The sequence below is a fragment of the Entelurus aequoreus genome, linkage group LG09, assembly GCF_033978785.1.
Source record: "Entelurus aequoreus isolate RoL-2023_Sb linkage group LG09, RoL_Eaeq_v1.1, whole genome shotgun sequence".
In the NCBI taxonomy this organism is placed as follows: Eukaryota; Metazoa; Chordata; class Actinopteri; order Syngnathiformes; family Syngnathidae; genus Entelurus; species Entelurus aequoreus.
This window is the reverse complement of record NC_084739.1, coordinates 60,817,835-60,833,917: the sequence shown is the minus strand read 5'-3', so window position 1 is coordinate 60,833,917 and position 16,083 is coordinate 60,817,835. Positions and strand designations below refer to the sequence as shown.

The window sequence follows — 16,083 nt, the reverse complement described above, 5'->3', positions numbered from 1 at the left end:
CTACATAGGTGTATAGAGGCCCATTTCCAGCAACTATCACTCCAGTGTTCTAATGGTACAATGTGTTTACTCATTGGCTCAGAAGGCTAATTGATGATTAGAAAACCCTTGTGCAATCACGTTCACACATCCGAAAACAGTTTAGCTCGTTACAGAAGCTACAAAACTGACCTTCCTTTGAGCAGATTGAGTTTCTGGAGCATCACATTTGTGGGGTCAATTAAACGCTCAAAATGGCCAGAAAAAGAGAACTTTCATCTGAAACTCGACAGTCTATTCTTGTTCTTAGAAATGAAGGCTATTCCACAAAATTGTTTGGGTGACGGTAGTGTATATATATATATATATATATCCATCCATTTCCTACCGCTTGTCCCTTTTTGGTGTCGCGGGGGGTGCTGGAGCCTATCTCAGCTGCATTCGGGCAGAAGGCGGGGTACACCCTGGACAAGTCGCCACCTCATCACAGGGCCAACACAGACAGACAGACAACATTCACACTCACATTCACACACTAGGGCCAATTTAGTGTTGCCAATCAACCTATCCCCAGGTGCATGTCTTTGGAGGTGGGAGGAAGCCGGAGTACCCGGAGGGAACCCATGCAGTCACGGGGAGAACATGCAAACTCCACACAGAAAGATCCTGAGCCCGGGATTGAACTCAGAACCACTCAGGACCTTCGTATTGTGGGGCACATGCACTAACCCCTGTGCCACCGTGCATGTATATATATATGTATATATATGGCAAAAATGGCAATACTTTTGTCCAACTGACCATTCTTTATAAAAAAAAGCACATTAACCACACTTTGGATTTATTATTCGTAGATGCATTGTTTGTAAACTCTTTTGGTGCTATCTGACATGTTGCTCTGTAGTCAGTCGCAAACGAGAACAGTACTCTCGTATAACGTCATCACAGACATCTCGCAAGATTAGAGCGGCCATATTTCGTAGTAGATCTACAAGCAACCTGATAAGCAATACAACATGACTACTCATTTGTGTCCGATACCGTAAAGCAGGCCTGGGCAATTATTTTGACTCGGGGGGCCAAATTTAGAGAAAAAACTGTGTCTTGGGGCCGGTATATATATATATATATATATATATATATATATATATATATATATATATATATATATATATATATATATATATATATATATATATATATAATAAAAAAATATATATATATATATATATATATATATATATATATATATATATATATATATATATATATATATATATATATATATATATATATATATATATATATATAAAATATATATATATATATATATATAAAATATATATATATATATATATATATATATATATATATATATATATATATATATATATATATATATATATATATATATATATATATATATATATATATATATATATATATATATATATATATATATGTGAGCTGTAAAAAATCTGCTGTACAGTGTGTGTGCTTGGGTCCTATTTTAGGAACACTAATACAAAACCTCACATTAATGTCTGATTGAAAGCTAAAAATGTTATGACAGACTGCCTTAAAAAACCGAATGGAATTTTTTCATTTTTTTACTGAATGAGACACCCAGAATGTACATGAAAATAAAGAATGTGGGGTTTACAATATTAACTATGAATGATAAAACACTGAATACTGACAACATATGAACGTCACACCCCCTGTCGATCGACATATTTTACAATCCAGCGAAACGCAACAAAAATGCAACAAACACAGCAAAATATGAACGCGAAGGGTAAAAAATAAACCCACCTACAATCTGTTGTATTACTAAGCTTTAGAACTTTGTCGTAAAAATCTCCTTCTGCGTCTGTCCCTGACACCCACATTTCAGGCTTGCCGCTCTGGAAACACTCTGTGGAAACGCTCCCCACCCACACTGCTTGGTGCCTCGTCTGAGCTGCTGTGACTTAGATTACCATAGTATCTTGTAATGTTGTCCCGATACCAATATGTTGGTACCGGTACCGGTACAAAAATATTATTTCGAAACTTTTCTTTACTTTTCGGTACTTTTCTAAATAAAGTGGACCACAAAAGATTGCATTATTGGTTTTATTTTAACAAAAAAATCTTACGGTACATTAAACATATGTTTCTTATTGCAAGTTTGTCCTTAAATAAAATAGTGAACATACAAGACAACTTTTAGTAGTAAGTAAGCAAACAAAGGCTCCTAATTAGTCTGCTGACATATGCAGTAACATATTGTGTCATTTATCATGTTATTATTTTGTCAACATTAAGGACAAGTGGTAGAAAATGAATTATTAATCTACTTGTTCATTTACTGTTAATATCTGCTTACTTTCTCTTTTAACATGTTCTATCTACACTTCTGTTCAAATGTAATAATCACTTATTCTTCTGTTGTTTGATACTTTACATTAGTTTTGGATAATACCACAAATTTGGTTAACGATCCGATTCCAAGTCGTTACAGGGGTGGCGGACCGGTACTTTTCAGAGGCGGTATAGCACCGAATATGATTCATTAGTATCGCGGTACTATACTAATACCGGTATACCGGACAACCCTAGTAACTAGTATATCATGCAAAAGCGCAGATTCCAACCATTGATATACTTTGTATTAGAGATGTCCGATAATGGCTTTTTTGCCGATATCCTATATTCCGGTATTGTCCAACTCTTAATTACCGATTCCGATATCAACCGATACGATATATACAGTCGTGGAATTAACACATTATTATGCCTAATTTTGTTGTGATGCCCCGCTGGATGCTTGATTAAACAATGTAACAAGGTTTTCCAAAATAAATCAACTCAAGTTATGGAAAAAAATGCCAACATGGCACTGCCATATTTATTATTGAAGTCACAAAGTGCATTTTTTTTTTTAACATGCCTCAAAACAGCAGCTTGGAATTTGGGACATGCTCTCCCTGAGAGAGCATGAGGAGGTTGACGTGGGCAGGGTTGGGGGGGGCCTGGTTGAGGTGTGTGGGAGAGGGGTAACGGGGGGGGGGGGGTGTATATTGTAGCGTCCAGGAAGAGTTAGTGCTGCAAGGGGTTCTGGGTATTTGTTCTGTTGTGTTTATGTTGTGTTATGGTGCGGATGTTCTCCCGAAATGTGTTTGTCATTCTTGTTTGGTGTGGGTTCACAGTGTGGCGCATATTTGTAACAGTGTTAAAGTTGTTTATACGGTCACCGTCAGTGTGACCTGTATGGCTGTTGACCAAGTATGCTCTTGTGTGTGTGAAAAGCCGTACATATTTTGTGACTGGGCCGACACGCAAAGGCAGTGCCTTTAAGGTTCATTGGCGCTCTGTACTTCTCCCTACGTCCGTGTACACAGCGGCGTATTAAAAAGTCATTAATTTTCCTTTTTGAAACCGATACCGATAATTTTGAAACCGATACCGATAATTTCCTATATTACATTTTAAAGCATTTATCTCTACTTTGTATAGTTCAAGACTTACGGTCATTTGAAAATAATGGCAGCTACAGTTTCCATCTTAAAGATCTAAAAAAATTATTTGGGAATGTCCGGCGAGCCAGATTGAAAAGCTTAATGGGCTGCATGCCCGTTAATGCATTAATTTGCCCAGGTCTGCCGTAAAGGTATACTTTTTCTGCTGTTGTGTAGTAGTTGGTAGAGTGGCTGTGCCAGCAATCGGAGGGTTGCTGGTTACTGGGGTTCAATCCCCACCTTCTACCATCCTAGTCACGTCCGTTGTGTCCTTGGGCAAGACACTTCACCCTTGCTCCTGATGGCTGCTGGTTAGCGCCTTGCATGGCAGCTCCCGCCATCAGTGTGTGAATGTGTGTGTGAATGGGTGAATGTGGAAATACTGTCAAAGCGCTTTGAGTACCTTGAAGGTAGAAAAGCGCTATACAAGTATAACCCATTTATTTATTTATTTAGTGTGCACGTGTGGACACACAAAAAGTTCAGTTTTGCTTTCAGGTCAAGCCAGACGATGCCAAAACACACACTTTTTCAAAAGAACCCTAAAATGTCCTTGACCAGTAAGATTAAAAAATCGGCTCCTCAGCTGCGGGTAAATGTCAGACTTCCACACGCAGACTTGTTGTTGTTCCCACTGATCATCACACACTTGGTTGGTCCGGAAGAAAGACAATGTGTGCGCCCGCCTGAGTGTGTCTATATTATGACACGGGTGTGATTTGACGTATTATATGCCAATCTTCTATGTGTTTTACTTGCACTTGACCGGCCTTCTATGTGAAATTAGCACAAATGTGCCACTGAGGTGTGAGCGTGCCAGCCAGTCTCAGTTTAGCTGGCGGGGGGAGAGAGAGAGAAAGAGTGATGGGGGGCAAGAAGGAGGAGAGAGGGGGCTGGGGCGGTGTGGGGGTCTCAGGGGGTTAATGGTGCTACATGATTACAGTCCCTTTAAGGTCGACCTGTTGTTCTGCCTCCATTCCTCTCCGGGCCTGGTGTGCACCTGCCTGCTCCGCCCCGGCTTTGTGGCGCTGTGAAAACGTTTAACCGCTGCTCAATGAGGCCGCCGCCACCCCTCCCTCTGTGATTTCTACTGGAGGGGTAGGAGCATTGGGGGGGGTGCAAGGATATGGGCGATGGAGAGAATGGGCCGGGGTGGGGGGCGGGAGGGGGGGAACAAAGGGCACATTCTCCACTCCCCTTGCATACTTGGGCCCACTTCATTGTGGCTCAGCCCGGGGCAGAGAGCTTTTGTTTGTGGGAGCAGGCAGAAACATGGCTGCCAAAGTGAACATCTCGTTGGCACACAAGGTCAAAGGGCGCAGGGGTGTTGGATGGAGGGGGGGGGGGTACAGGCCTGACAAAAATGCCTCAATAACTAGATATTTCATTAGGTATAGTCTGAGAGCCATTAGAGCAGGCCTGGGCAATTATTTTGACTCGGGGGGCCAAATTTAGAGAAAGAAATGTGTCTGGGGGCCGGTATATCTAATTCTATGAACGCTAATACAAAACCTCACAATAATGTCTGATTGAATGCTAAAAACAGACCGCCTTGAAAAAAACCGGAATGGAATTTTAAATTTTTTTTACAGAATGAGACGCCCAGAATGTACAAACTACGTTTCCATATGAGTTGGGAAATTGTGTTAGATGTAAATATAAACGGAATACAATGATTTGCAAATCATTTTCAACCCATATTCAGTTGAATATGCTACAAAGACAACATATTTGATGTTCAAACTGATAAAACATTTTTTTTTTTTTGCAAATAATCATTAACTTTAGAATTTGATGCCAGCAACACGTGACAAAGAAGTTGGGAAAGGTGGCAATAAATACTGATAAAGTTGAGGAATGCTCATCAAACACTTATTTGGAACATCCCACAGGTGAACAGGCAAATTGGGAACAGGTGGGTGCCATGATTGGGTAAAAAAGCGACTTCCATGAAATGCTCAATCATTCACAAACAAGGATGGGGCGAGGGTCACCACTTTGTCAACAAATGCGTGAGCAAATTGTTGAACAGTTTAAGAAAAACCTTTCTCAACCAGCTATTGCAAGGAATTTAGGGATTTCACCATCTACGGTCCGTAATATCTTCAAAGGGTTCAGAGAATCTGGAGAAATCACTGCACGTAAGCAGCTAAGCCCGTGACCTTCGATCCCTCAGGCTGTACTGCATCAACAAGCGACATCAGTGTGTAAAGGATATCACCACATGGGCTCAGGAACACATCAGAAACCCACTGTCAGTAACTACAGTTGGTCGCTACATCTGTAAGTGCAAGTTAAAACTCTCCTATGCAAGGCGAAAACCGTTTATCAACAACACCCAGAAACGCCCCCGGCTTCGCTGGGCCTGAGCTCATCTAAGATGGACTGATACAAAGTGGAAAAGTGTTCTGTGGTCTGACGAGTCCACATTTCAAGTTTTTTTTGGAAACTGTGGACGTTGTGTCCTCCGGACCAAAGAGGAAAAGAACCATCCGGATTGTTATAGGCGCAAAGTTCAAAAGCCAGCATGTGTGATGGTATGGGGGTGTATTAGTGCCCAAGACATGGGTAACTTACACATCTGTGAAGGCACCATTAATGCTGAAAGGTACATACAGGTTTTGGAGCAACATATGTTGCCATCCAAGCAACGTTACCATGGACGCCCCTGCTTATTTCAGCAAGACAATGCCAAGCCACGTGTTACATCAACGTGGCTTCATAGTAAAAGAGTGCGGGTACTAGACTGGCCTGCCTGTAGTCCAGACCTGTCTCCCATTGAAAATGTGTGGCGCATTATGAAGCCTAAAATACCACAAAGGAGACCCCGGGACTGTTGAACAACTTAAGCTGTACATCAAGCAAGAATGGGAAAGAATTCCACCTGAGAAGCTTCAAAAATGTGTCTCCTCAGTTCCCAAACGTTTACTGAGTGTTTTTAAAAGGAAAGGCCATGTAACACAGTGGTGAACATGTCCTTTCCTAATTACTTTGGCACGTGTTGCAGCCATGAAATTCTAAGTTAATTATTATTTGCAAAAAATAAAATAAAGTTTATGAGTTTGAACATCAAATATCTTGTCTTTGTAGTGCATTCAATTGAATATGGGTTGAAAAGGATTTGCAAATCATTGTATTCCGTTTATATTTACATCTAACACAATTTCCCAACTCATATGGAAACGGGGTTTGTACATGAAAATAAAGAATGTGGGATTTACAATATTAACTATGAAGGATAAAACGCTGAATATTGACAACATATGAACGTCACACCCCCTCTCCATCCACATATTTTATAACTAACAAAAATGCAACAAACACAGCGAGATAAGAACGCGAAGGGTAAAAAAAAAACCCACCTACAATCTGATGCATCTGATATATCACTAAGCTTTAGAACTTTGTCGTAAAAATCTCCTTCTGCGTCTGTCCCTGACACCCACATTTCAGGCTGGCCACTCTGGAAACACTCTGTGGAAACGCTCCCCACCCACACTGCTTGGTGCCTCGTCTGAGCTATGACGTGGATTACCATAGTACCTAATTAGATGATCATAGTAACTCATTAGATGACCATAGTAACTCATTATTATTACCATAGTAACTCATTAGATGACCATAGTAACTCATTATTATTACCATAGTAACTCATTAGATGACCATAGTAACTCATTATTATTACCATAGTAACTCATTAGATTACCATAGTAACTAGTATATCATGCAAAAGCGCAGATTCCAACCATTGAAATACTTTGTATAGTTCAAGACTTACGGTAATTTCAAAACATCACTGCACATCATAATGGCAGCTACACTTTCCATCCTAAAGATTGAAAAAAATGATTTGGGAATGTCCGGCGGGCCAGATTGAAAAGTTTAACAGGCCGCATGTGGCCTCCGGGGCCTTAATTTGCCCAGGTCTGCATTAGAGCGCGTGCCTTATGTGTTACATTATTAAGCATTAATTATTAATCATTGCATATAAAATATGTCAGGTATCAATAAAAAGCTGGAATTAAAAGTTGTGTAACGGAATTCCTAATCATCCCGCATAACGCCACTGATTTTTTAAAATTATTTTTAAAGAAAGAATTATACTTGTTTTTGTTTTTTTTATTTCCATAACTAATATTTTTCTTGTTTCTGTTTTGGCTTAAGATAAGAACATATTAACCATAGTGTAGACATGCTTTGCATTGACTATACAGTAGGTAGGGTTTTCATATGGCCCCATTCGTCACGGTTTACCTGACACAGGAAACGTGACAAATTGAGGGGGTGCACTATCACTATCATGCTAGATCCACTATGGACTGGACTCTCACGCTATTATACTAGATCCACTCGATGTCCATTCCACCGGTTATGGTCCCCTCCAAGGTTTTTTCATTGTCACCCCATTGGGTTGAGTTTTTTTCTTGCCCTGATGTGGGATCTGAGTCGAAGATGTCGTTGTGGCTTGTGCAGCCCTTTGAGACACTCGTGATTTAGGGCTATATAAGTAAACTTTGATTGATTGATTGATATCCACTTTATCCACTGGACAGCAGTAGAGTGTTGGATATCTTAAAATGTGTTTTGTGGCAGTTCCAACTTTGACCACAGTAGAGTGTCGCTTTCCATAATTTTCAAAATGCGAGATGCAATCAGGAATGTGGCCATATGAATTCCACCTCCCAAAAAATGCAGTAATCCCTCGTTGATCGCTGTTTAGTGGCTTCTGGCCTGACAATGGTAAATTAGTTAAATTTAATGTATTAAATATTAAAATAAATTATTACATTAAAACTTTTACTGAAATACAATATTATCATGGCTAGAGCATAACAAAAACGTCCTTATTAGCTTTTAAACATTTTTACCATGCCGTGTTTAGGATGAAATGTTGTCATGCTATCAATGTTTTCCCTTACAGTGTTGCTGCCAGCGGCCATAGCCAATTTTCTCACCAACTATTATCGAGAAATGACTTTGTAGGTGACAAACTTTACTATTTATTTCTGACGACAACGTTGATCAATAGGAAAATGAACTAAAATAGCATAAGTACTATAGACAAAAGACATAGGTGACTCGTATTGATATTCTAATAATGAAAAGACTAAGAAATAATTATATGCATATACAGTAGGAAAATATACATGACACATAAAACGTGACAAATTCGGGGCGTGCACTATCCAATGTAGATAGTAAAGTTAAAGTTGAAGTTAAAGTACCAATGATTGTCACACAGAGTGTTGACTATCTTAAAATGTGTTTTGTGGCAGTTCCAACTTTGACCACAGCGTCATTTGCAATGTAGAGTGGCGCTTTCCATCGTTTTCAGCAGACTGCATTGCAAAGTGATTAACCCTCCACTTTGCTCTCACGCAAGATCCATCGAATCCCTCCACTTAGCCTTCCCTGTGAGATATGTAAACCATGGGTGTCCAAAGTGCAGCCCATTTGTGGACCACGGCTTTATTTTTTATGGGCCTGTGACACATTATAAAATAAACTGAAAATACATTTTTTTTAAATCACCAAAAATGGAAAAATAGAGCAAGAAGAAATAATGAGAATATTGATGCTAAAACAAATAAATAACACAGAGATTTATTTTAAAATCCAGAGTGTGTAGAACTTTTTCAGCCTTTTTAAGAAATATTCAAATATTAATTGGCCCCCCCCACATTCAGTATGCGGCCCCTGCAGTGGAACAAATAGACAAAAGCAGCGCGCTGGCATCAACAATCTGGAAATTGTAATGCTGCCAATGACTTACTGTAGAACTTTTCTCCACTAATAATACAATAATCATTCCCATTTGGGCTGCAGCCATTGATTATTTTAGTATTGGGCCTGTGGCACATTATAAAAATAAACTTCCATCCATCCATCCATCCATCCATTTTCTACCGCGTGTTCTTCTCAGGGCTGCGGAGGGTGCTGGAGCCTAAAAAAACAACAACAATAAACACTCAAAAATGTTGTAGCCTTATGTAGGGTTGTCCCGATACCGGTACTGGTACCAAAATGTATTTGGATACTTTTCGATACATTTCTAAATAAAGTGGACCACAAAAAATGGCATTATTGTCTTTATTTTAACAAAAAATCTTACGGTACATGAAACATATGTTTCTTATTGTTGTCCTTAAATAAAATAGTGAACATACAAGACAACTTGTCTTTTAGTAGTACGTAAACAAACAACGGCTCCTAATTAGTCTGCTGACATATGCGGTAACATATTGTGTTATTTATTATTACATTATTTTGTCAAAATTATAAAGGATAAGTGGTAGAAAATGAATTATTAATCTACTTGTTCATTTACTGTTAATATAGGGTTATTTTTTGTTTCAACATGTTCTATCTACACTTCTGTTAAAATGTAATAATCACTTATTCTTCTGTTGTTTGATACTTTACATTAGTTTTGGATGATACCACAAATTTCGTCCTGCAGGGATGATACTTGTAAGAAACTTACTTTATTTGTCGCCATGGCACCGAGGATTAGGGATTTAGAAGTCGCTAAAACACTACTGACTACAGATTGACGTTAGCCGCCAACAAGAGCAAGAGAGAAGCACATCTTGCAGAGCGGCGCTTCAGTGTTTACAGCTTCAACTTTATCGTTAGTTTTCAAGCCAAAATGCATCCACTCTCCCTTTTCTATCTACACACTGTTTCTGCTTGTAAGTACTCCGTGCCTGTGTGTTGCCTAACATGCGCCTCTACTCGTTTTACCAGCAATGTCACAACGTGACAAAAGCGCGCCGTAGTGTCTGGAAAAAAAAAGTACTGGTATAGTATATACATATACAGTATATACAAAACCCAAAACCAGTGAAGTTGGCACGTTGTGTAAATGGTACATAAAAACAGAAAACAATGATTTGCAAATCCTTTTCAGCCTATATTCAGTTGAATAGACTGCAAAGACAAGCTACGTAACGTTCAAACTGGTAAACTTTGCTATTTTTTGTAAATATTAGCTCATTTGGAATTTGATGCCTGCAACATGTTTCAAAAAAGCTGGAACAAGTGGCAAAAAAGACTGAGAAAGTTGAGGAATGCTCATCAAACACTTATTTGAAACATACCACAGGTGAACAGGCTAATTGGGAACAGGTGGGTGCCATGATTGGGTATAAAAGCGACTTCCATGAAATGCTCAATCATTCACAAACAAGGATGGGGCGAGGGTCAACACTTTGTGAACAAATGCGTGAGCAAATTGTCAAACAGTTTAAGAACAACATTTCTCAACCAGCTATTGCAAGGAATTTGGGGATTTCGCCATCTACGGTCCGTAATATCATCAAAATGTTCAGAGAATCTGGCGCAATCACTGCCCCTCAAGCGGTACTGCATCAAAAAGCGACATCAGTGTGTAAAGGATATCACCATATGGGCTCAGGAACGCTTCAGAAAACCACTCTCAGTAACTACAGTTGGCCGCTACATCTGTAAGTGCAAGTTAAAACGTTACTATGCAAAGCCAAAGCCATTTATCAACAACACCCACAAACACTGCCGGCTTCGCTGGACTGATGCAAAGTGGAAAAGTGTTCTGTTGTCTGACGAGTCCACATTTCAAATTGTTTTTGGAATCTGTGGATGTTGTGTCCTCCGGAACAAAGAGGAAAAGAACCATCCGGACTGTTATAGGCGCAAAGTTCAAAAACCAGCATCTGTGATGGTATGGGGGTGTATTACCCACACAGCAGAAGACTGCTATACGGATCCGCCTTCAAGTCGCCCAACCCGCGTTACTGTCACATTCGTTTTGGCTCCGCCTAGAGGATACAGCTCCGCCTCTGAAAATTGTAAGGTCAGACAGCTGATCCTGAGCGGACTCGTGTCTGATTCGCATACGCGGACGCGACAAACTAAACCGGCGCGCGCCGCCTAGAGTTATAGGCTCCGCCTACGCGCGCTGAGCCGACCAATGTCTGCACCCGCAGACGTGGACGCGCCTACTAGCGTGTACGCGCATGAGCCAAGATCTCTGGACTTTCTTTGCTGGAACACGAACGTAAGTATAGATTTATTGATTTATTGCTACATTCGCAGTAAAGATCGGCCTTTCTGTTTCCATAATCATGTATGTATGATTGTAATGACGTTGTTTGATATTAGGACTAGCAGTAAAACTTTATATTCTGTAAAAAAAGGCTTTTATTGCCAGCGCCGCCTCCCAGAATGCTTTGCATGGGGACGTGCGTCTGATGTCACGTATTCAGAAAATTCGAAATGGCTGCACGCAGTAGGTGAGGCCCGAGCGAAGAAAAGTGGAAAAGAGTGTTATTCGTCAAAAAACCCACACAACGACGGTCATTTTTTCGCCGTGCTATTGTAAAATTGTCTTTTATCTGTGTTTTGTGAAGCCGGTGAGTAACGTTGAATACAGTTAACTTAGGCTATCTTTTGTTAGACGCTGTGAATATGTGTGGGTTACATGCTACGACATTCCACATATTTCCAACTGGTTGAAACGAAAGCGTATTACTTTATTGTCAGTGTTGTTTAGGCCCAGGTCGCTATTACTTCGTTATAACAACGTAACGTTAACAGAGTGGAAACAGCCGTTCTTTGCTATTAATATGAGTGTGTATTATTTCTTTCTTTGTTTTTTAGTGGAGCTCGAGATCCTGTTTACTGTGGACTAGCTGTGTGTGACGCCCTGTTGTTTTTGTTTCCATTACAAAACAAAAAGGTATGTCTATGTGTTTTTTGGCATAGTTAATTGTAGAAAAAAATATAAAATGAGGTGATGTGAGTGGGAAAAATTGCTGCACATATTAAGGATCCTTTTTCTTGATCTATATTTTTGTTATTTGCTGATGTATATATTTTATATGCTGTTTTTTATTTAATGTATTTATTAGAGACTATTTTATGCTTTATTTACCTTTTTTATTATTATTATTTTATTTACTATTATTATTATTATTTCCACATGTAAGCATAAATAATTGATCATATTAGTACATTGTTTGATTGCTTTGCTTAATGCATTCCATAATTTAATTCCACATACTGATATACTGAAGGTCTTAAGTGTTGTACGTGCGTACAAATGTTTTAAATTACATTTCTCTCTAAGATGATTTTTCTCCTCTTTTTTTGAGAAGAATTGTTGTATATTCTTGGGTAGCAGGTTATAGTTTGCTTTGTTTATAATTTTAGCTGTTTGCAAATTCACTATGTCGTGGAATTTCAGTATCTTTGATTCAATAAATAAAGGATTTGTGTGTTCTCTATATCCAACATTATATATTATTCTAACTGATCTTTTTTGTAACACCGTTAATGAATGAAGTGTACTTCTGTAATTATTTCCCCATATTTCTACACAATAACTCAGATATGTAACACTAGTGAACAGTAGAGAATATGAAGTGATTTTTTGTCTAGAACATGTTTTGCTTTATTCATTATTGACGTGTTTCTTGCTACTTTATGTTGTATATTTTTTACTTGAGATTTCCAGTTCAATTTATCATCAATCATTATACCTAGACATTTGGTTTCATTTACTCTTTCAATTTCTATTCCGTCTATTTGTGTTTGATATTCTCTTCTACTGTTACCAAATAGCATTATTTTAGTTTTACTGAGATTCAAAGATAGTCTGTTTTTGTCAAACCATCTTTTTAATTTGTTAATTTCTTCTGTTATTATTTGTATTATCTTCTGTGTGTTCTCTCCTGAACAAAACGCTGTTGTATCATCCGCAAATAATACTAACTTTAAATCTTATGTAACTTTACAAATGTCATTTATCTAGACATTGAATAATTTAGGTCCTATATTGATCCCTGAGGTACACCACAGGATATATTTAGCGATGTAGACGAAACCACCACATTAATATTAAAGATATGGTTAACATTCTTAGTGCTGAAGATATTCCCCTCTCCTTGTATCCCTTCTCCCAGCTCCACCGTCTCGCCGAGTGCCAGCAAGAGTCATGAGTACTTGTCAACTCGACTCCTCAACTGGAGATAACTTTCTAGGTAAAGACTGATCTCCAAAATAATATCTCAGCATCCAGTAACCATGGTTAACAGATCACAACCATTTAATACCAATTTATCTCCCTTAGCACCTCACCATGGGGAAGGATGTATTCATATGCCTTCACCAGCACCTGCATTAAACATGCAGAGAGTTACACAAGGTAGGGACTGATCTCTGTATACACTACACCCATAATTTCAAACCCTACTTTACGATTGAGCTGAAGTTCTGACTATTATGACCTGTACTTTTACCTTTCTTATAGTTCTTACCACCTTGGGGCACCATTCAGGTAAAATCTCAGCTCATCTTACTTGCTTATTTGTATACACTAACACCTGTGCATGCTTTTGTCCACGTTGTTCCTTTGACGATGAATAAATACCCCTTTTCTTTCTTTCTACATTAAGGGTGCCTTTTCATCTGATTACATTTATAATGAACAGGGACATTGCGGTTGTCCCAAGTGGATGGTATGATGATAGGATGGTTTTCTGGCCCAGCTATAAAAACACGGACAGAATTGAAAGGGCAGCTTTAAATGAGGAGCTGCATGAGCCAAACTGGCCAAGATTTGATGTTTCTGTTGTCCGAACTTGTGGTATGCAAATTCATAATCTTCTTGTTTAAAAATAATGTCATAGTTGCTTCTCTTTATGCTTGGAATAACCTATTGTGTCTATGTTCTGACCAGGTCTCTTGTAAGAGAGAGACCTGATTTATCATCATCAATAATAATAATATTCTGTTCAGCTCTACAGCTAATTTGAAACTCATGTTCATTTTAACATATTCAATTTTAGACAACTACAAAGACGCATTAAAAATAATGCAACAATATGGAAAGGGCTGCGACACCTCCGACCTGCAATCTGAGGCAGAGAACGAGGAGCTGCCAGAAAAAAGGAACAGGAAGCCAGTGTAAGAGTGTTCCGTCTTGTTTTTGTCATGTTTCTACAGTAATAGGAAGGTTATTTCCGGTAGCATTCAAAAATAGACCAGAGATGCTTGTACTATATGTATATTTGGAAATTTTGGTATTGCAATAATCCTAATGATATGGTTACCCAACAGCCATCGTCTCGGGGACTCAGATGATAGCGAAGAAGACCCGGGAAATAGTGACCTCACATCTCTGGGGTTGGCAAGCCAATTGCACAGGCAGAGTAAGGAATAATCTCTTAACATCGAAAACAACAAAACCACCAAAAGATATGGTTAACATTCTTAGTGCTAAAGATATTCCCCTCTCCTTGTATCCCTTCTCCCAGCTCCACCATCTCGCCGAGTGCCAGCAAGAGTCATGAGTACTTGTTAACTCGACTCCTCAACTGGAGATAACTTTCTAGGTAAAGATTGATCTCTGAAATAATATCTCAGCATCCAGTAACCATGGTTAGAAGATCACAACCATTTAATACCAATGTATCTCCCTTAGCACCTCACCATGGGGAAGGACGCATTCATATGCCTTCACCAGCACCTGCATTAAACATGCAGAGAGTTACACAAGGTAGGGACTGATCTCTGAAATATTAGTGTATAGATAGGCCCCTTGGGTATTACCAGTCATGGTTAACTGATGGCTCTCTCACAATGCCCACCTCACTAGGAACGGCAGTCCCTCCTCGACTCCCTCCACCCCCTTCACCAGCAGCCCTCAACATGTGGCAGACAGAGGAGCCTGAATCTAGCCTGGCCTACAGGCCAACATGGCGAGGGGGAAGAATGGCCGACAACATTTCCTGCTCTGGTGAGCAATAACTGACAAATACCGGATGGTCATTCTGTGCCACAAATTTGGAAAAAATTCAAATTCACAAGCAATCACATATTTTCTTCAAACTTTGTCAATAACTTTTGTCATTAACTAAGGTCAATAGCTAATGTCAGGATTATGAGTAATGAGGATAAACACTGAAACATGTTAATTTTATACTGCTGTTTGTCAACAGCTCCTGAGGTAATCCACATCCTTAGCCTGCTGGAAACTATTAAGCACAACCAAGACCAGCTGATTGCGAAGGTAAACTTCTTAAGCCTTGAATAGGTCAATATTTCATAATGACATTGATTTTGATTCATTATTATTTTTTAAAGAAAGAAACAGCCTACATGGCAGCTTTGTGTGATTAGAGTAAACATTGCTACATTTTCTTGTTACATTTCACCTGTTTGCTCTTTAAATACCACTTTTAATGTTTTTTATTTATTTCGATCATATTTTTTAAAAATGTGCCCTGGGGCCGTTAAAAAATGACCTGCAGCCCGCAAATGGCCCCCGGGCCGCACTTTGGACACCCCTGGCCTACACGAATACAAACATAGAATGATAGTACAAATATAATAAGAAAACAATGTCAACCTCCCAAAGTTGGGTTATGGATATTTATTTATGCCCCCCACCCCCAACCCCCCGCCGCTGTCATCCAACAGAGCCAAACAAGTACTCTGATCAAGGAACCAAATAACGATTAACCTATACCCTGATCACAAATTCATAGTTTACGCACCTTATTTTAACCACCTCCAGTAACTTTAAGTCATGTTTTTTTTTTTCAAATGTAATCTCCTTAAT

At 39.0% G+C, this 16,083-nt stretch overlaps 2 long non-coding RNA genes across 3 annotated transcripts; both read left to right on the top strand.

The window, feature by feature from the left end:
- The first annotated feature begins 11,307 nt into the window (after positions 1 to 11,307).
- LOC133656912 (uncharacterized) lies at positions 11,308 to 14,018 on the top strand. Of its 2 annotated transcripts, none has more exons than XR_009827197.1 (5): positions 11,308 to 11,517; positions 13,424 to 13,501; positions 13,591 to 13,665; positions 13,771 to 13,797; positions 13,916 to 14,018. It is a non-coding gene; the product is annotated as an uncharacterized LOC133656912 (long non-coding RNA). The 2 variants fall into 2 exon arrangements; XR_009827196.1 differs by lacking the exon at positions 11,308 to 11,517 and adding an exon at positions 12,118 to 12,198.
- Positions 14,019 to 14,039: 21 nt separating this feature from the next.
- Positions 14,040 to 15,178, top strand: LOC133656911 (uncharacterized). Its single transcript, XR_009827195.1, has 6 exons — positions 14,040 to 14,106; positions 14,309 to 14,426; positions 14,580 to 14,671; positions 14,777 to 14,854; positions 14,944 to 15,018; positions 15,118 to 15,178. It is a non-coding gene; the product is annotated as an uncharacterized LOC133656911 (long non-coding RNA).
- Positions 15,179 to 16,083: the final 905 nt, after the last annotated feature.